At 42.4% G+C, this 21,276-nt stretch overlaps 1 pseudogene; it reads right to left on the bottom strand.

Annotated features, from left to right (window-relative positions):
* Positions 1 to 16,187: 16,187 nt before the first annotated feature.
* LOC146606907 (uncharacterized) lies at positions 16,188 to 17,149 on the bottom strand (annotated as a pseudogene).
* Positions 17,150 to 21,276: the final 4,127 nt, after the last annotated feature.

Below are 21,276 nucleotides of genomic sequence, written 5' to 3'. Positions count from 1 at the left end.
TCTATACGGTTCTTTGTCAACTATCGCAAGGTTAATGACGTGTCACACTTTGATGCTTATCCCATGCCCTGGGTAAACGAGCTCCTGGACTGGTTAGGCATGGCCCGTTTTTTCACTCACTAGATTTAACAAAGGCTACGTTCACACTGCAGGTCTTAATGCTCAATTACGATTTTTTGATTAAATCCGATTTTTTGTGTCTGCTCGTTCACACTACAAATAAAATGCGACAGCAAACGCGCTCTAGTGTGAACGCTCACAGCGGCCCGCATGCGCAAAAGAAGACCTCACACACAACGCGCTCTGTTTAGACCCAGAGCAAACACTATTGTTTGACTGATGGCCCTTAATATAAAGACTTCGGACTTTACGTTTCCCAATTTTTGCTTTAAGTTTTTTTGTTATTTACATAATAATGTAAATAACCTAATAATGATCCTTATTGCTGTTTTAGAGGAGCGCTGCTTCAAAGGATAGCTGCAGATTTCTGTCAGAATCTGCAGATTATACAGAACAAATAAAATGTTCACGTTGTCTTCCCAACAGTTTCACTGACATCTACACTGGATGGCCAGGAAGCGTTCACGACGTCTTCTCAGGCGCTTCCCCGGCGCTGATAATTGGCGTCTGTCTTGTGTCAGTGACGTAAAAGACAGATTTAATGCGACATGACCGTTCAAACAGCAGTCGCATTCTAAAACATCAGATATGTATCGGATTCAGTACCACATACGAAAGTGACCCAGATCAGATTTGAAAATATCGGATTTGTGCTGTTCACACTGTCATACCATGATCGGATATGGGTCGCATAGGGTCAAAAAAATCGGATTTGATGCGTTTTCGCCTGCAGTGTGAACGTAGCCCAAGGGCTACTGGCAGATTCCCTTGTCTGTAGAGTCCAAGGAAAAAAAAACATCTTCCCCACTCCGTACGGTTTGTACCAATTCATTGCACTTCCGTTCGGCTTGTTCAGAGCGCCGGCCCCCTTTCAGCGCCTCATGGGCCGAGTACTGCGTCCGACCACTGCGTATGCTGCCGCCTACCTGGATGACGTGATCATCCACAGTGACACCTAGGCGGAGCATGTGGAGTGGGTGGCCGCGGTACCAGAGTCCCTGAGGTAGGCGGGGCTCATGGCCAACCCGAAGAATTGTGGGGTTGGATGGAGGAAGGGACAGTATATGGGGTACAACTTGGGGGGCTAGGCAACCTGACTTTGACTTTGAAGATGGTTCCTGTGTGTTTGGCACGCTGTCTATCGCTCTCTTTTATTTGTTTTATTTTATTCCTTTTAGTTATTTTTTGCAACATGTCAGCCCTACATTGTCTTATGATCGCCAAACATTATTGGAAATAGGTTTATCCATTACGTTTTGGCTCAGTTTTGAAACGACAATCCAGGCTTTCTGCCTCCCTATTTGGAAGTAACACCACTGCACTGGCGTTTGTCATGTATTTAACCTCCTAGGACCTGCCGTCCACATATGTGAACATCACATTTTGGGTTATTTAGACCAAAATACTCAATTTTGCTCTACATGGGCCTGATATCCGCTTACAAGGACATTATACTGCTGCTGTTCTATCAAAGATTTAAACGAATATCCTCATATGTGGCTCTTATTTTTCTTAAAAACAAAAATAAGGTAAAAAAAAAATCTGTTAATTCTTTGTTTTTACATTCATTGGGCCCCAATATGCCCAAATATCAAAGAGAAATTAAAAATGCATGTCGTGGAAGAGTTCGGGTCTTAGGAGGTTAATATATATATATACCGTATTTCCCGGACTACAAAGCGCACCTGAATATTAGCTGCACAAGCTAAAATCAGGGGAAAATCCTGTTTTGTACATACATTAGCCGCGCCTGACTAAAGGCTGCAGGTGTTTCAATGTTGACTTATCATCTTATCATATGTAAGAGAATATGCACAAAGGGAATTGTCAGGAAAGAGATGGCTGTTTGGAGACACACCCCTTTTATTAATATTTTGAAAAACAAGTTATGGGTACATATTTGCATAACCTTTTAGGTATATGTACAAGTAGCGGTAATTACAAGTACGAAACATGTACTGTGCTTCATAAACGAGTAACAAATGTAGTACATAACAATAACCTACAGCACACCAGAACAATAGATCCGGCCTACCTTTTAGGCTCAGGTGCAGTCACACGGCTTTAACAAGAAGAAAAGTCAGTCATTCACCATCTTTCTCTTCTTCCTGCACTAAAACCACCAAAGTCCTCTCCTCCAGTGTCGGAAACGAACAGGCTCAGGGTGGCTTCATCATCCACTCTCAGCTTCTTTCCTTCGTTGTCACTTTCAAAACCAAAGAAATCCTCGTTGTCAGAGTCGAACACCCTCAGAAGGGCCGTGGCGGTGTCCTCCTCTCCATCATGCAGCAGTCCAGCCCTTCGAAATCCGTTGGTGATCGTGGATGTTTTCACACTTTTCCACACTGTCAGATTCCACCGGTGGAGTTGAGCATAACTTGCTTTTCGCAAGTTTATCGCCGCACATCATCCACGACTCCCGCTGAACGCGTAGCGCTACTTTGAAGTTTGTTTTTCGCGCTACTTGTACGGCACTATGTTGCCTGGCGGATGGACACGTGACCAACATACCACTCTTGAACCCCGATACTGTGTGTCTGATCACATGCCCTTCCGCCAGGCAACGTAGTGCCGTACAACAGCGGAACAAACAAAACAAATCGTCTTGCGATATGACAAAAATCAGGGACAATCCATAGAAAAGCCGCACCTGACTAAAAGCCGCAGGGTTCAAAGCTTGTGCAAAAAGTAGCGGCTTATAGCCCGACAATTACGGTATATATATTTAATGTTTATTTGCGGATTATATTGTTTTATGAGAGGCCCAGACTTGACCAGGTCACAGGCAGACAGGAACTTCATGTTTTTGTAGTGAAGGAAACGGTTTCCAAGGCCTAATCCGTGGATCGACTTCCTTCGAGGCGTGGACGTCTATCAGCAGAGAATGTACCTTCACCTATCAGCAGAGAATGTCCCTTAGTCTGTAACACAGTCAAATATATTCTCAAGTAATATTCAAGCATGCCATTCAGCGTGTTAGTACGAGCTCGGGAGCAGCTTGGGAGAACAAGAAAACAGAGACTGCTTCAGGTTGTCTTCCCAAATTGACTCAACTTTATTCACAAGTACAACAGTTTATATAGAGGGTAAAATTCATGAGACAGCAGATTATCAGTTTAAACCAGTACAGACCAAGATAAGGGAGCGTCTTCCTGCCCTTGGGTGAAGAAGCATCCTTTGTGTAGTTTATCAGTTCAGCTACAATTGTGATTATCTCAGCGACATATTTTCAAGGCACAAAACAAAGAGTTCTTTCATTAGTGAAATCTGAAACAAACCATTTGGCCTTCAACAGGCGTCTAAAAGATTAAGAAACTAATGTAGCTGAGGGAGTGATCTCTGTGGTATTTCAACCTTGTACCAGCCTGTGATTCTCACACATCAATTCTTGGGTCAAAGAGAAAAATAACTAAAACAAAGGGGCCTTATTGAATGACAGAGTTTTCCTGCATAATGTCACTATAAAACAATATCCAGTAAATGCTCCCATGGTACTAAAATACCTAACATGTAGTATATTAGGAGCAGACAGAGTGAAACTAAATTCAGACGAAGGGTGACAGGTTGCCCTGGCAACAGACCTCAAAAAGGGGAAGTTATTGCAAACTGCACAGGAAGTTTTAGTGCACAGGGATGTTAATAAATCAGACACAGAAAAGAGGAACTGAGTAGAAGGAGTTGTTTGTATCGAAACTAAGTGCATGACGTGCAGTGGAACAATATATATAACAATGCTGGCTTCTAATGATTTCAGATTTGAGCTTCTCTGGGTGTGCTCAGTCTCCATATTCCGGGATATGTAAAATTAAAGATCATTTTTAAGTAAAAGACCACTTTGAGCCGTGTCTTTTTTGGCCGTAAAGAATACAAAAGAACTGGGATTTAATACTTGGTGCCAGTGACCCAGATTCTTTTGCGGCTGAGGGGACTAATTTGGAGCTTAAGGTACGATCTGATAAGAGGCAGACAACAGACCGGTCTAAAAGATTTAAAGGTAGGCACAAGCCTGTTCAAAGGAAAAGCGAAATTGTGCATATTGGATGAATTCTAAATTATTTGTTCGCCGAATTTAGGATTGTTACCGTTAAATTGGCTCAGTAGTGGAAATTAAACTAAATTATAAAATCTGTTAAGTAGATTTCAGGTGACATGTCCATGATAATTTTGGGTAATTAAAAATAAATAAAAGTAAAGTTTGGGGATATTTGACAAAATTTACTGTGATTAATTTTAGGGTGAAGTTAAAAGTTGTTGTGACCTATGTTTGAAGTTGGTGTGTTATGTGTGTGTTACGTCAGCCAAGAAAAGAGATTAGATTAGTACATTTGGTCAGGGAATTTTATTCCCACATTGATTATACATTTGACCTGAGCATCAGATAATAAATTGGCGGTTAGAGTCCGCAGTGATGCTTCTAGAATTATTTAAATTACTTAGGACGGGAACGGCGATTCCTAGGAGCGTGGTTGCTTAGCATGTCACAGCGACTCCTGGTGGCGGATGCGTCACCAGGCCTGGCGACGTCCAGATTAGTTCAGGTGGTGCCCGTGGGACTTCGGGTACCCGTTAAAAATCCTTACCGTGCTTTTTGACCGACAGGGGCGGGGCCCCGGGCGTGACCATTCAACGTGGCCGACAGGTGAGCCTTAAGTAAAGCTTTAAGGCTTAAGTTTATACGCTTCCTGTCGAGCTGTGGGAAGCGCTTATAGACCCGGACAGATAACGGCTACAATTGACCAGCAAGGTGGGCGAACCTGGGCTTAGATGTTTTTAAATTAGTCGAAATGGTAGGATGACAAGTACTAGAGGAAGATGAAGTGAAGTTGTGATATGGTAATGGAAATAATTTATCTTGGCAGTTAGTGGCAGTCTTTTGTTAGATATATAAATGTGTGAATGTATAAATGAAGTGTAAAATTGTTATTGGGATGAATGATTAAAGGTGCACATTGTTTTGAGAGAAAAGTGTGTGTGAGACGACGAAGTTCAGCGAAGTGTGTAAAATGCTGATGAAAGTATTGCGTGAATGATGCTACAAAACTGAGCTGAAAGAATGGTGATATGTGTGGAAAACTGTTAATCGTCCTGATGTCTGAAAGAGCTCTGCTGAGCACGCTGAAGATTGTGATGTGAATGCTTGCAAATCCAAAGAGCTTAGTATATTTAAATGTGTGTATGCGTGTACTGAGAGTATTTTTTTTTTATATATATAAACATTTAGCAGAATTACAGAGGGTTTATAGACTGTAAATACAAAAAAGAGTTTGATTAGGCTGGAGAAACAGATGAAAAATATGAATGTGTGTGGCTGTGTGTGTGTGTGGCAGGAAGTGGATAACTTTGCATGCCCATAAAAGGACACTGGCTGATGTGTGTAGTGTGGGACCAGAGAGAGAGAGACTTAGGAAGGAATGTCTTAAGAAAACGTAATAAAAATGATATTAATTAAATGTTTTAGTGTGTTAATGTCATGATCCTGGGTCATTTTGACCCAGCCTTTTGTGTTTCCTTGAAGTTCATTTTGTGCCTTGTGTTTATTCTGATTTTGTATCTGTTTAGGGTTGAACCTGAAGTTTAGTGTTCTATCAGCCCTACCTGTGTCTGTCCTCGGTGCTCTGTTTATGTCCCCGTGTTTGTGTTGTAAATCAGTCTGTGTGTTTCCTGTTTTTACTTTGAAGGTTCGTGTTCTGGATTTCCTGTGCTATTCTGAAGGTCTGTGTCTGTTGTCATTGTGTTCAGCTTGTGTCCTTCAGTCATCATGTGTATTAGGTTGAGCTGTTCTTCCCTCCTGTGTGTCATTACCCGATTACCTTGTGTGTGTATATTTAGTGGGTGTCAGTCTGTGCTCGTTGTCGGCTTGTCTGCATCTCTCTGCATCTCTCCCCGTTTCCTGAGGATTTCAAGTTTGCTCTTTAGTTTCTCCCAGTTTACGTTTCCGTTAGTATTTCTCATGCTTCGTTGTCTGTTCCTGCCACTGCCACCTGTAAATAAACTCTCACTCATATCATCAGTCGGCTGCCTGCACTTTGGGTCCTCCTTTCATTCCACAACACAACTGCTGCCCTAGCCGTGACAGTACGAGCCGACCAAAACATGGACCCAGCGGCATCCGCACCTTCCAAGGAGCTCCAGGAGGAACTAACTGACTCTGTTTCGAGGTTGGTTAACCTGTGGCTCGAACATGAGGGAGAGGGATTTCACCGCGCTGTGGAAGCCAGGCTACAGCAATTAATCTTTATTCACCCCTGGCTACTGGACTCTCTTCACCCGCTCGTGCAGGATTTTATCCTCCACGAGCTTCACCTCCACCCCCCAGCTGCTACCGCTCACCTGCTCAGCTCGACGGAGGATCTGCGGCCCGGCCCGCCGGATGTGAAATTACCCGGCCGGTCGGAGCAATCTCCAAGAAGGAAGCGACGTTCGCGCCGTCGGCCCGTCACCCCACAGCCGGATGTTGGGACTTCAAAACTGCCGGCTGTGGTGATGGAAAGGAGACTGTTTCTGTTTTGCCATACCTCGTGACTGTTGATACCGGGGCTGTGTTTTTTCAGTTAGCTGCCCAGCCAGAAGCTCAGCCGTCACCTCCATCACATTCTGCCTCACTACCCATAGCTCAGTTACAGTCACAGCCAGACTTACTACAAACTATGTTACAGTCCTTAGCCCAGTTGGTAGAGGAATCATCAGCCTTATCATCAGCTCAGCCACCTATTCAGCCATCATCTTCACCAACTCATCCGGTGCAGCAAGTCTATTCAACCCATAAAGAACTGTTCTACAACCTCTAATCCTAAGCAGAGAGACAAACCGCACGATATTGTAACCAGTCCTCAGAAGCTGGCCATTTCAGAGACTGTGACGCACTCCAGGGCTTCCCCAGAGGCTGGGTTTCAACCCTCAGACCACTCTGGACCCCTGAAGGCTTAGAACCCAGCTGAGGACTGCACCCGGCTGTCGCTGCCTGAGCACATTCCACAACACGACTGCTGCCCCAGCCGTGACAGTTAATACAGGTGGACTCTTCTCAACTTGAAAACATGAGTACAGCGGCAAAATGATAGATTAACAGAACTGGGATGAAAACAGGCCAGGCTTTGGCTCAAAATTTGACACCTTCACCTCTCATTATGGCCTTATCCTGAGAAGAAGCTTAAAGGACAGTCAATCTCCTGATGAAGACAGAAGACAGACAGAACACTGTATACTTGAAGAATTAACAGCAGGCAAAAAGACAGTGCAACTGACCTATAACACTGAAGACTCCAGCAGCAGCATGTAATAATAATGCACTGGATTTTTTATAGTGCTTTTCACGGAACCCAAAGCGCTTTTCCATTATTCATTCACTGTCACATTCACACACTGGTGGAGGCAAGGGAGTGATTTAAGTCTGATTTCAGACTATATAAGTATTAATTAAACCAAAAATAGGGCAAAACCTTTGTGGCCCTAGTTCTAATCCCCACAACATATGGATAGATTAATAAGCAAAATTTTCTGTGTTTAAGATTTTTGAGGTTGTTGTTTGAGTGATGGGTTGATTCGGTCGGTTAGGTTTGGGTAGTTTTCTTATTTTAATAGAGGGAGTTTTATTAAACTTGGACATGTCTAAGGGGGCCCATTATTTTTGTAACAGTGCACTTAGAGAAAACCTGTCAGGTGATTATGTTTTAGTAAGTAAGTAAGTAAAATTTATTTATATAGCACTTTTTTAAGACAAAACGCTGTTACAAAGTGCTTCACAAGAAAACATGTCAAACAAACAATATAGCAACATAAAGAAAGTATAAAAGCATATCAAAAAAAAAAAGCAATAGTACAATATAAATATAAAATAAAACAACATGTTACGCATTAACATTTCCCAAATGCCTGTCTAAACAGATGAGTTTTAAGCTGTTTTTTGAAAGAAGCCATCGTGTCGATGGTGCGTAGTGGGGGGGGTAAACCATTCCACAGTATAGGAGCCAGGGTTTGAAATGCGTGATCCCCCTTTGTTTTCAGACGAGTCCGTGGGATAGATAGACGACCGCTATCAGTGGATCTAAGAGTTCGCTTTGGAGAATAGAGCTGGAGAAGCTCCGAGATATAGATGGGGGCCCCACCTTGTAGAGACATAAACGTAAAGGTGAGGATTTTGAACTTATATCTATACTCAACCGGAAGCCAATGCAGGGATTTTAGTATAGGAGTGATATGGGAAAATTTATTGCTATGGGTCAAAAGCCTTGCTGCAGCATTCTGAACCGCTTGGAGCCGATTTAGTGAGGCCTTAGATACGCAGGAAAAGAGTGCATTACAATAATCCAGCCGGGAGGAGATAAAGGCGTGGACAAGCATCTCCAGTTCGGTTGTGGAGACAATAGTCCTGAGTTTGGCAATATTTCTTAAGTGAAAAAAGCAAGAGCGGGTCACGGATTTAACATGGACATCAAAGGACAAAGATTGGTCGAAAATTATCCCAAGATTCCGGGCAGTGGCTTTTATCGACGATGAAAAAGCACCCAGATGTTGACTAATCTGTGGCTTGATATTCTCCGGGGCTAGGATTAAGCACTCGGTCTTGTCTGCGTTCAACTGCAGAAAATTGTTTGTCATCCAAAGATTGATTTCCTTAAGACAGTCCATAAGAGTGGATAGCTTGTCTAATTCCCAGGATTTAAAAGAAATGTATAGTTGGATGTCGTCCGCATATAAATGATAGGAAATATTTTTGAAACCGCTAATGATCCGGCCTAAGGGAAGAATATATAGTGAAAATAATAGGGGGCTTAGAACCGAACCTTGTGGAACTCCACATAGAAGCTTAGCCACGTCTGATTGGAGGTTTCCCACTGAAACTAGAAGCGTCCTATCTTCCAGAAATGAGGTGAACCACTTTAGAACAGATCCTGATATCCCTACCGTGCAGTTTAAGCGATCGATTAAGATCTGATGGTCAACGGTATCAAAAGCTGAGCTAAGGTCCAGAAGAACCAGGACTGAGCAATCACCCCTGTCTGCAGCCATCAAGAGGTCATTTGTGACTTTCAGCAGAGCTGTTTCTGTAGAGTGTAATTTTCTGAAACCCGATTGAAATTTATCAAGAATGTTATGCTTCTCCAGCGCTTTCTTTACTTGTAGCCAAACAACTTTTTCTAGGATTTTTGAGATAAAAGGAAGTTTTGAAATGGGCCTGTAGCTTGACTGAAGTGTTGGATCCAGGTTAGGCTTTTTCAGCAGAGGTTGAATAACCCCCTGTTTAAAGCACCTGGGGACAGAGCCAGATAGCAATGAATGGTTTATCAGCGTGACCACAGAGGGCCCGATGGTCTCAAAAACTTTACAGAATAAACGAGTAGGTAAGACATCAGCTAAACTCGTTGAAGGATTCAATTGAGTCAGTGTTTCCAATAAATCCTCTAAAGAAACTGGGAGGAAAGATTCCATAATTATGGGGTGTGGACGATCATGGTTGGTGGGGTTTCCTGAGGGAGTTATGTTATGTCTTAGGCAACTAATCTTATCTTGGAAAAATTTTAAAAATTCACTGCAGTCCTTATCTGAAGAGACGGGTGTACATGGCGTTGGGGGGGAGACAAAGCTACTCACTGTATCAAAGACAATTTTCGGGTTTCTTTTTCCTACTGCAAGTAGTTGAGAGAAGTAGGTGGCTCTTGAATCTGACACCATGTCATTAAAGGTAGATAATAGTTCTTTTAAGTGAAGCTTGTGAACCTCGAGTTTTGTGATTTTCCACAGGCGCTCGGTTTTACGGCATATTCGCCTAAAGCTGCGGATAGCTTCTGTAAACCAGGGTGGGCGTTTGACAGTACTGCCTTTCCTGATTTTAAGAGGAGCCACTTTATCTAGAATTTTTTGACATTGTGAATTGAAGGAGGTCATCTGCTGATCTATATCGTCTGTTTCAGATAAATTGTTAACAAACAATTCCCTAAATTCTTCTACCGCTGAGTCGCTGATTAATCGTGAACGCTTCTCATAAACAGAGGGTAGAGTGTCATAAGTAGAAGAAAGATCAAATAAAAGGTATTTATGATCACTAATAAAAATGTCTCTGCAATGAACTGGGCCGATATCCAGACCCAGTGATAATATCAGGTCCAGGGTGTGGCCACCACTGTGTGTTGGCCCAGTCACATGTTGGACAAGGTTAAAAGAGTCTAAGAGAGTAAGAAAATCCGAAGCGGCGTGACATGAACTGTCGTCAACATGAAGATTGAAATCCCCCAGCAGAAGAATTTTTTCCAGCTTAATGGTGGAGGATAGAAAATCCCCAAACTCCACTAAGAAACTCCTAGCTAGTCCTGGTGGCCTATAGATTAAAATCACATAGAAGGGATGAGTCCTATTGATCTTCATCATCTGGATTTCAAAGGAGTTAAAGGAGGGGGTCTTTACCAGCCGACAAAAAAAGGAGTTTCTAGAAATAACTGCCAACCCACCACCACGTCCTGAGAGACGCGGTGTGGTTAAGCACTTACAGTCTGCTGGACACAGTTCTTTGAAATGGACAAATTCCATATTCCGCTGCCAAGTTTCAGTTAGGAACATAAAGTCCAGGTTATTCCTAATGAAAAGGTCGTTGAGAACAAATGCCTTATTTGAGATCGAGCGGCAGTTTAATAGAGCCATGTTAATCGGCGGTGCTGGAGTGTCACTGTTTACACCCTGAGGGGCTTGGTGTAGGTTCGCACTGCATACTCCTCGGGGTTTTTTACCGTTTAGTATAATCCGTGGGACAATAGGACGGTCACTCACATGGTCTGGAAAAACTGTTTTCAGACACGGCGTCCTGATGAAGCCCATGCGAGGAGACTGTGCATTAAGCTGGAGGTCCGCCTTAGCAAAAACATCCACTGTTGAGAACTCCAAGCAGGCCGTTTTGTGTTTTGATGAGCTGATAATCAGCTCTCTTTTTCTAATTTTTGTTGTAAGCGGGCCTGCAAGAGTGAAATAACAGCGCTGTAAAAAATTTCCAGGAGAAAAAATATAAGGTGGGCTTTTCCAGATTACAATGGGCTGAGGAAAAGGCTACCTGCGGGAACCTGATCAGGTTGTAAGTCCCTGTCTAAAAGGATTGTAGCGATTTGATCCAGTAAAAGAGCATAAAGAACTATTTTCCTAAAAAAAAAGAAAAAGAAATAATAAACAAAACAAAATAAAACAAATGAATGAGCTCATGTTGCTGAGGGTGGAGAATCTGATTATTTGCGCGGGAGTCTCCACTATCAGCAATATCTGGTGTGAATGTGTGTGACTGGACCAAGAGTAGGATGAATAAATGTTGACAAACAATTCACCGCCCTGGCAATAGAAAGGGGATGCTTTGCTCTGCTTTGCTTTGTTTTGCTTTTGCCATGAGCAGGAGGAGCGGAAGACTTAATTCTGGGGATGCTGATGTTTACTTTAAGAAAATTCGGTTTTATTGACTGGGTTTAGATTATGGCACTAGATTATATTGTTTGGAAAATGCCAAATGCTAAGGGGGAGACAATTTTTGATATAACTCATGCCATTAAGAAAATAGGCCACTGTAGAAGTCAATTACTGATAACTGTTCTGGCCTAATTTTTTTTTATAACACAGGTATTACAAGTGGGAAATATGAGTTTTAAAATGAAGTTAGAGTTAACACACAGGTGTTGTTTCTAGGCAGCTCTGAATGGAGCCAGGAGTTTAAAAGATTTAACATGATGATTTCACTGATTTTATTCCTAAACACAGGTTTGGAAACCCGGAGCAAATGTACCCGAGAAGAGAATTGCTGAGGGTTTTAGAGAAATAACGTGACTAAGCTTTTCTTTTCAATTTTATAAGAGGTGGTGAAGTATTTTCAGTATTTTTAGTTTTAGTAGTTGGTTTTAGCTTATTTGACACATAAGGTGTGTCAAGAAGGGGTGATTTTGGGTTTAATTTGAAATAAGGGGCTTTATGATCATGTTAGGACTTTCTGGGTGTTTGATAATTTAGCTATGATAAAACTTACACATAAGTGATTGCTTTTATGCCTAAACTTATTTGATTAAAAATGTTAGTTTTCTCTTTGATCTTTTAGTAGAATAAGCGGTTATAATGAATTTCTTCTGATCTATTGGGAAAGGTGACAGGGTGTAAAGGTCAATGAAGATGCTTGCAGAGACAGATAACATGTACTGTGACTTGTAGGTCAGAGGTAAGGCACATTCTGCTTGGAAACTTTCGCACTTGCAGAAGCAATGGTTTTGTGTACAGGATGTTGATAATCAGATAAGAGGAGAAGAGAGCGAGCAACAGGAAACACCTGGAGGGACGTGAAAGCGGCGCTGTAAGTGTGTTAAAGGTGTTAAAATGTTCTTTACTGAGATGAGTAACATTGAAGAATATATATAAATAAAAGTCAAAAACCTGGTTCAGCATGAATGACTGAATTGAGATATTGTAGGGATGACCTTGAGGGCCGATGGATAGATGCTAACACCCTTATATACATAGTTAGGTTAATCCTTTTGATTAGAGAGTCCCAAACATGATAGGTTGAACTAATTTTGTATAATGAAGAGAACAATTGATGAACATAATAAGTTAGGGAGGCGTAGTAGGGAAAGGTGTTTTGTTTCCTTTGCAGGAGATTTTGGGACCACAGCGACCACAGGGGTGGCGAGACTCCAGGGAGCACCGGACCGAATGGAACCACCAGAGAGGGGCACCCAAAAGAAGCACAGAGCACCACAGTTGAATAAAATTTGTTGTTTACGAGATTAAAAGCTTGTTAAGGCAAGGCAAGGCAAGGCAAGGCAAATTTATTTGTATAGCACAATTCAACAGCAAGGTGATTCAAAGTGCTTTACAGAGACAGTAGAAACAAAAACAAATAAAAAGCATGATTTAAAATTGATTAAAACAAGCAAATAAACTAACTAACTAATTAACAAACAAACAAACAAACAAAACAGTATATAAAATCAAAACAGATAAAATCAGAACAGTAGATAAAATCAGTAGTTAATGTAAGTTTTGAAATTTAAGCTTAAAAGTGTGGATTTGGTGCTTTATTCAAATGCAGCTGAGAACAGGTGAGTCTTCAACCTGGATTTAAATAAACTGAGTGTTTCAGCTGATCTGAGGCTTTCTGGGAGTTTGTTCCAGATATAAGGAGCATAAAAGCTGAATGCACCTTCTCCGTGTCTGGTTCTGACTCTGGGAACTGATAAAAGACCGGATCCAGATGACCTAAGGGATCTGGAAGGTTCATACTGGGTCAGGAGGTCATTGATGTATTTTGGTCCTAAACCATTCAGGGCTTTATAGACCAGCATCAGAACTTTAAAGTCTATCCTCTGACGGACAGGCAGCCAGTGTAAAGACCTCAGAGCTGGACTGATGTGGTCCACTTTTTTGGTCTTAGTGAGGACTCGAGCAGCAGAGTTCTGAATGAGCTGTAGTTGTCTGACTGATTTTTTAGGTAGACCTGTAAAGATGCTGTTACAGTAATCAAGCCTACTAAAGATGAATGCATGGACTAGTTTTTCCAGGTCCTGTTGAGACATCAGATCTTTTATCCTTGAAATATTCTTGAGGTGATAGTAAGCTGACTTTGTTATTGTCTTAATGTGTTTTTCTAAGTTTAGGTCTGCATCCATCACTACACCCAAATTTCTCGCCTGGTTTGTGGTTTTTAGATGTATAGATTGAAGTTCTCTGGTGACCTGTAATCGTTTTTCTTTGGCGCCAAAGACTATTACCTCAGTTTTGTTTTTGTTTAGCTGGAGAAAATTGTGGCACAACCAGTCATTGATTTCCTCAATGCATTTACCAAGAGCCTGTACAGGGCCTCGGTCTCCTGGTGACATTGTGATATATATTTGTGTGTCATCTGCATAGCTGTGATAGTTTATTTTGTTGTTGTTTATAATCTGTGCCAGTGGGAGCATGTAAATGTTAAACAGAGGGGGTCCCAAGATGGAACCTTGGGGAACTCCACATGTGATACTTGTCTGCTCAGATGTGAAGTTACCTATTGATACAAAGTATTTCCTGTTTTCTAAGTATGTTTTGAACCAGTTTAGTACAGTTCCTGAAAGACCTGTCCAGTTCTCCAGTCGTTTGAGTAATATGTTGTGGTCAACTGTATCAAATGCTGCACTGAGATCCAGTAAAACTAAGACTGACATTTTTCCACTGTCTGTATTCAGACATATGTCATTAAACACTTTGGTCAGAGCGGTTTCAGTGCTGTGGTTCTGTCTAAAACCTGACTGGAAGGCATCGTAGCAGTTATTCTGTTTTAAGAAGTAACTGAGCTGTTGAGAAACTGCTTTTTCAATGATCTTACTTAAAAATGGGAGATTTGAGATCGGCCTGTAGTTGTTCATTTGTGTCTTGTCAAGATTGTCCTTTTTCAGTATAGGTTTGATTACAGCAGTTTTTAGTGATTCTGGAAACACACCTGATAATAAAGAAAAGTTGACGATCTGTAACAGGTCTGACTCTAAAGTCTGTGAGACCTTTTTGAAAAAACTTGTTGGCAGGACATCTAAACAGCAGCAGGAGGAGTTCAGTTGACCTAAGATGTCCTCCAGGTTTTTGCTGTTAATAGGTTGAAACTGTTTCATGGTGTTTAAACAGTTTTTTGGTGGACACAGTACATATCCTGGATCTGCTGTTGATGTACCAATTGCTTGTCTAATTTTTTGGATTTTTTCTGTGAAGAATTTGGCAAAGTCATTGCAGGCCATGGTCGAATGAAGTTCAGCTGCCACTGACACAGGAGGGTTTGTTAGCCTGTCTACTGTAGAAAATAAGACCCGAGTATTATGGCTGTTTTTAGTGATGATGTCAGAGAAGTAGGACCTCCTTGCACTCCTCAGTTGTAAATTATAATTGTGAAGTTTCTCTTTATAAATGTCATAATGAACCTGGAGGTTTGTTTTTCTCCATCTGCGCTCAGCTTTCCTACACTCTCTTTTTTCATTTTTCACCAGTGTGGAGTTTCTCCATGGAGACTTTTTCCTTCCAGAGATAACCTTCACCTTAATGGGAGCAATAGTGTCCATTACATTTAACATGTTAGCATTGAAGCTATTGACGAGCTCATTGACTGACCCTCTGGACAGGTCAGGTGTTAATGGGAAGACCTGGTTAAAAATTGCACTACTGTGTTCAGTTATGCACAGTTTTGTGATCACTGTTGTTGATATATTTGTGTGGGCTGAGATTTTACTTTCAAAGAAAACACAGTAATGATCAGACAGGCCCACATCAGACACAGTAACCTTTGAAATGCTCAGGCCTTTGGAGATCAGTAGGTCAAGAGTGTGTCCTCTATTATGTGTGGCCTCTGTTACATGCTGAGTCAGCCCAAAGTTGCCCAGAGTGTTACTCAGGTCTTTAGTCCCTTTGTCCTGAGGGTTGTCCACATGGATGTTAAAATCCCCAACAATAATTACACAGTCGAAATCAACACAGATCACAGACAGCAGTTCACTGAGGTCATTAAAAAAGTCTGTGCAGTATTTGGGAGGCCTGTAAACATTAAGAAACACAACTTTGGATGGGGCCTTCAGCTGTAAAGCCACATATTCAAAAGACTGAAAACTTCCAGGAGATAGCTGCTTACATTGAAATGATTCATTAAATAAGACAGCAACCCCTCCTCCTCTCCTGCTCGCCCTGACCTCACTGATAAAACTGTAGTTAGGAGGGGTCGTCTCGATGAGAACAGCTCCACTGTTACTTTGGTCCAACCAAGTTTCAGTTAAAAACATAAAATCAAGGCTGTGCTCAGTGATTAAATCATTAATTAAAAACGTTTTCCCAGCTAAAGATCTAACGTTTAATAAAGCCAACTTAAGTGTTTTAGAGGCATTACTTGTCCCCTCATGTTTGGGAGCAGTCTGTGGCACACAAGGTATGTTTACTATGTTTAAAGATCTTTTAGAGTGCACCTCTCTGTGTTTTGACCAGGCCACATGTCTCCTGTCACCTAAAAGTACAGAGATTTTAAAACCTTCTAGTAAACAGGGTCCCAGCTTCTCCTGGGAAAAGTCACCACTGCCATAATCCTCGCAGCCCGGACCCTCCACACATCACACATCAGACTGCGGAGACAGAGCATGAAGGTGGTAAGGAGGAACTAAGGGGGGCGAGGCTGGGCAATGTGACTTCGATTTCTCTGTTGAGGGTGGGGCTCGATGGTGAACCTTTGGCCGCTCTGGTGGGGGGTTTATGGGGGACAAAAAGGGATTGGGCCGGGGGGTAGATCTGAGCCCAGCATTGACCCGCTCCATCATCTCCTCAGTGAATTTCAGGTGTGGGGAGGGGGGAGAAAGGGAGGGGGAGGAGGGTGATGGCCTGTCAGGGGTTTGGGGGACTGGGGAAGATCGTGGTCCCTGGTCCTGGTCCTGGTCGTTGGTGTTGTTGAGAGAGTTGGAGGCAAATAGGGACCCCTCTTCTTGCCTCAGATGTCTCTCCTTTCTGAGGCTCTTCCCAGGTGGGGGCAGATGGAGCTCCTCCTCAAGGTTTCTGCTGGGCTTTGTCTGTTCTTGGAGTACTGTTTGTTCCTCTTTATGAGATAACTCCTCGTTTATCTCAGCCTTGGCACCAAGCACAGATGGATGACGTATGGAATAAAACAAGTTGGAGGTGAACAGTTTCACCCCTGACTTGTTAAAATTAAATCCATTTGCTTTAAACAGATGCCTGTGTTCCCAAAAGATATTAAAGTTGTTGATAAAATGCACCGAGTGGTCAGTACATGCTGATATAAGCCATTTATTCAGTGTAAACAACCTGCTGAATCTCTCGTCTCCTTCTCTGACCGGCGGTACAGGTCCACTGATGAATACAGCTGCATTCAGAGAGTTTACAGTATTTAGTAAAGTCCCGTTTCAGAACCTCCGACTGTTGTTTGGACACATCGTTTGACCCTGTATGCAGAACAATGTTTGTCACAGTTGGATATTCATCTGCAATTTGAAGAATTCTCTCTTTCAGGTTGTTGACCATATCATATCATAAAGCAGAGGACTTTAGTGTTCTTACCGCACATCCTTTGTACATCCTTTACGGCAGAGTCACCCACAATCAGAGTTTCAGGCCTAGCCTTTAGCTTTCCCTGTGGTCTTTTACTTTTCAACAGATTTTCAGACCTTACTTCACTGCTTTTAGATGGATGGTTGTCCGATATAGATCCAGGGTCCTTTGATAGTGGAGCAAATCTGTTGTGCAGTTTCACATTCAGTTGTTTTGGAGGTTTGTTGTTAACCTTCCTATTCACGGTTGTCCAGTCCTGTTTCCTCTCGTTTACAGGGGTAGAAGAGCTTCTCTGTCTCGTAGGAAGTGAAGGCCAGTCGGTTTCAGAGATTTCAGCTCGCTGTGCTCTGCCTGTGGTACGTCCTCCCCCTTCCAGGAGACATGATTTATGTCTTGGTTTTGCACCAAGACAGTCCAAGGGGGGATTATCACTTGAGGATTTATAATAATGCACAGAGTCTACTTTCTTGGTCATGTTATCTGTGCTCCTTAGCTGTGTACTAGCTTGCTCGTCGCCATTGTTTTGAATCAAAGGCAAGGTTGTTTCATTTCCACACAGTCCATTTACCTCCACGTTTACTTCTAAGCGATGAATTTTTGTCTCCAGTACTGCAATCTTCTGCAGGAGGCTGTGGTAGTCATCTGTGGAGAGGGAAGGCATCAGCTTCAAATCCACCTCCATCGTCCCGATACCCAAAAACTCCAACCCATCTTGCCTCAATGATTACCGCCCAGTAGCACTCACCCCCATCATCACTAAGTGCTTAGAGCGACTGGTCCTAGCACACTTCAAATCCTGTCTCCCCCCCACCCTGGACCCCCACCAATTCGCATACCGCCGGAACAGGAGCACAGAGGATGCAGTCTCCATCGCAATGCACTCTGTCCTCTCACACCTGGACAACAACAACACCTACGCCAGAATGCTGTTTATAGACTTCAGTTCAGCATTCAATACAATCCACCCCTCACAACTCATCAGGAAACTGACAGACCTGGGTATCAGTTCCCTCATCTGCAAATGGTTACTGGACTTCCTGACCAACCGCCCCCAACATGTCCGGCTGGATAACCGCTGCTCATCTACCATCACAATGAACACCGGTGTACCACAAGGCTGTGTGATGAGCCCTTTCCTCTACTCCCTCTTCACCCACGACTGCAGACCTGCTGATGGTTCCAACACCATCATTAAGTTTGCAGATGACACCACGGTGATTGGCCTCATCAGTGACAACGATGAGGCCGCCTACAGGGAGGAGGTGGATCGTCTGGCTGAGTGGTGCGACAGAAACAACCTGCTGCTTAACACCGAGAAGACCAAGGAGCTCATCGTGGACTACAGGAGGAATGCTGACCCACATCCACCCATCCACATTAAGGGGACGGCTGTGGAGCGTGTGAGCAGCTTCAAGTTCCTGGGAGTCCACATCTCCGAGGATCTCACCTGGACGACCAACTGCTCCAAGCTGGTCAAGAAGGCTCACCAGCGCCTCTTCTTCTTGAGGACTCTGAGGAAGAACCACCTGTCCTCAGACATCCTGGAGAACTTCTATCGCTGCACCATCGAGAGCATCCTGACCAACTGTATAACAGTCTGGTACGGGAACTGCTCTGCCTCGGACCGGAAGGCGTTGCAGAGGGTCGTGAAAACTGCCCAGCGCATCGCCGGAGCACCACTTCCTGCCATAAAAGACATCTACAGGAAGCGGTGTCTGAAAAGGGCTGGGAAAATCATCAAAGACCCCAGTCACCCATCACATGGACTCTTCACCCTCCTGCCCTCTGGGAGGCGCCACAGGAGCCTCCGGACTAAGACCACCAGGTACCGGAACAGCTTCTTCCCCACAGCTGTCAGACTCCTGAACTCTGCCTCCTGACATCTGACCCACGTTAAACTCATGGACTGAACATACACACACACACACACAATGGACAACTGTACCCTCAAACACAATAATAACATGGACTGAACCACCACTCACAACCACTAGCACTTTATATAGCCTCTGTAGAAACTATCTACACCCTCACTTATCTTAACTGCACTACTGTATAGCTCTGTGTAAATAATCATTCTGTACATTCGATAATCTTTAATCCTACAACTGTTTACAACTTGCATAGTTCCCATTTCTGTATAGCTGTATATCCCAGATTCTGTAAAGTTATTTATTTCATATTCTGTATAGTTTTTCATATTTATATCCTGTTCATATCCTGTACAAAGCTTGTACTCACTACAGCCTGTACATACTTATAGTTATAGAATATTCACAACATACTTCATACCGTGTACATTATAACGTACCATAATAGACCCATTTCTGTAATATACTCACATATCTATATTATTGCTAATATATATTGTAATATATCTATATCACTAAAGCACTTCTGGATGGATGCAAACTGCATTTCGTTGCCCTGTACCTGTGCATGTGCAATGACAATAAAGTTGAATTCTATTCTATTCTATTCTATTGTTGCTAGTTAGCCTAGCGGTTAGCACCTTTCCAGGCTTCCAGGCTGTAATCAGGCTTCAACTGTGTCTAGGCCACAGACACACGGAGCGCTGAGGATAAGGTAACTATAAAAATGTTGCTGTTTCTGTTAAGAACACTTTAGTCCTAATGATCTATAAGTGTCCAGAAGCTATCGCAGGTAAGCTCATACAGAAAAAAGGGAAAAAATCAGCATAAAAATCAATAAAAGAAGAAAAGCATTAAGGAGCAAAGAGATGAAGCGTCCACACTCGCAAAAGGGGAGGAGTACAAATAGGAATGTAGGAATGTAGACATGGGCAAACCGATCAGAATAAGGAAGGGTAAATGTGAGCATAAAAGTAATAAAGAGTAATGAGAGCAACTTTAGTAATAGTTTGCAGGATTTGTAAGTTAGGTAAATTGCCCAAGAAATAGTGTTAAGACCAGATTTATGTTATCTTTAGAGGGGGTGGGAAAACTTAACTCTATGGAGGCTGTTTCCAAAGAGTGATAAACGTAAGTAGGCCCTTTGAACAGGAAAAGTGAATTATATCTGTTGTTAGTAAACAGTAGTTATTGAGGGAGTCAGTTAATTAGATTAACTAATAGAACTATGGTGACTGTCGGGATGAGAATATTATTTTACTGTTACTATTCATAATCATTATTATTACTGTTGCATCACTTATGATTTATCATTAGCATTTCATTAGAGCATTTATTGAAACTGTTGCTGTTACATTAAAGTCTGTATTTCAGGTGTGAGCATAATTACAAAGCATATTTTCATGATAATCTTTCATTGCAGGTGCAACTGTAATCATGTTATACACATATTGCATTTTTGTGCTCATTAAAGAGTTGAAGCTCGGTCAAGTTAATTAATGGTTTGAAGCTACGGTCAGCGCGATGTCTGGCCGATCAATGGAGAAAGTTAGGGTGACCCACAGCTATTGAAAGGTTGCCTACATGCTTACAGTACAATTTACCACATATTATACATGTTGTCTAGAGATGGAATAAAGGCCTGTGTGCTCAGCAGCCTGCTGCATTGAAGTTTGCCTGGTAACAGATGACGCAGAGGGAGGTCATGCACTGTCATGCACTAAGGTTAAAACACAGACACACAGTCTGCCTGAATACACATACACAAATAAGTGAAGTGCAGAAAGTGGAATAACAGGAAGCATCTGGCGGGTGGTGGAGGAACAGAGGAAGGAACTGTTCTTTTTTAGAATATGTCCAAGTGGAATTACTGGAACTGGTGCATGTTTTTTATCTGTTTGGACGTACAAGGGGCGTTATATTTCCTGATACCCTGATGTTATATATATCACACCCCATTTATTGTTCAGAGAAGATCGAGGCTGATGTTTTGCAGAGCTCATCTTCCCACATATATGTGTTTTAATAAAATCATTGTTTGGACGCACAATGGACCTTCAGTCGTATGTCTCACCTGAAATACGAATCAGGACATGACCTTTCTGGGGAACGGTCAAGAGGGGGTGAACTGTTAAGAAATAAAATATATAATCTAATTGCTGATTAGTGTGTTTTATGAGAGGCCCAGACTTCAGTGTAAAACTAGGTTGCAGGCTGACAGGAAACGAAGGATGCAGAAGGATGGTAACTGCAGCAGAAAGTGAAACTAAGT

This window comes from Diplotaxodon limnothrissa, unplaced genomic scaffold, assembly GCF_057381915.1.
Source record: "Diplotaxodon limnothrissa isolate DT_005_m unplaced genomic scaffold, D_limnothrissa_male_GT1.1 unmapped_scaffold_4, whole genome shotgun sequence".
NCBI classification, from domain to species: Eukaryota; Metazoa; Chordata; class Actinopteri; order Cichliformes; family Cichlidae; genus Diplotaxodon; species Diplotaxodon limnothrissa.
Note: the sequence above shows the minus strand (reverse complement) of the source record. Positions and strands in the feature narration are given on the sequence as shown.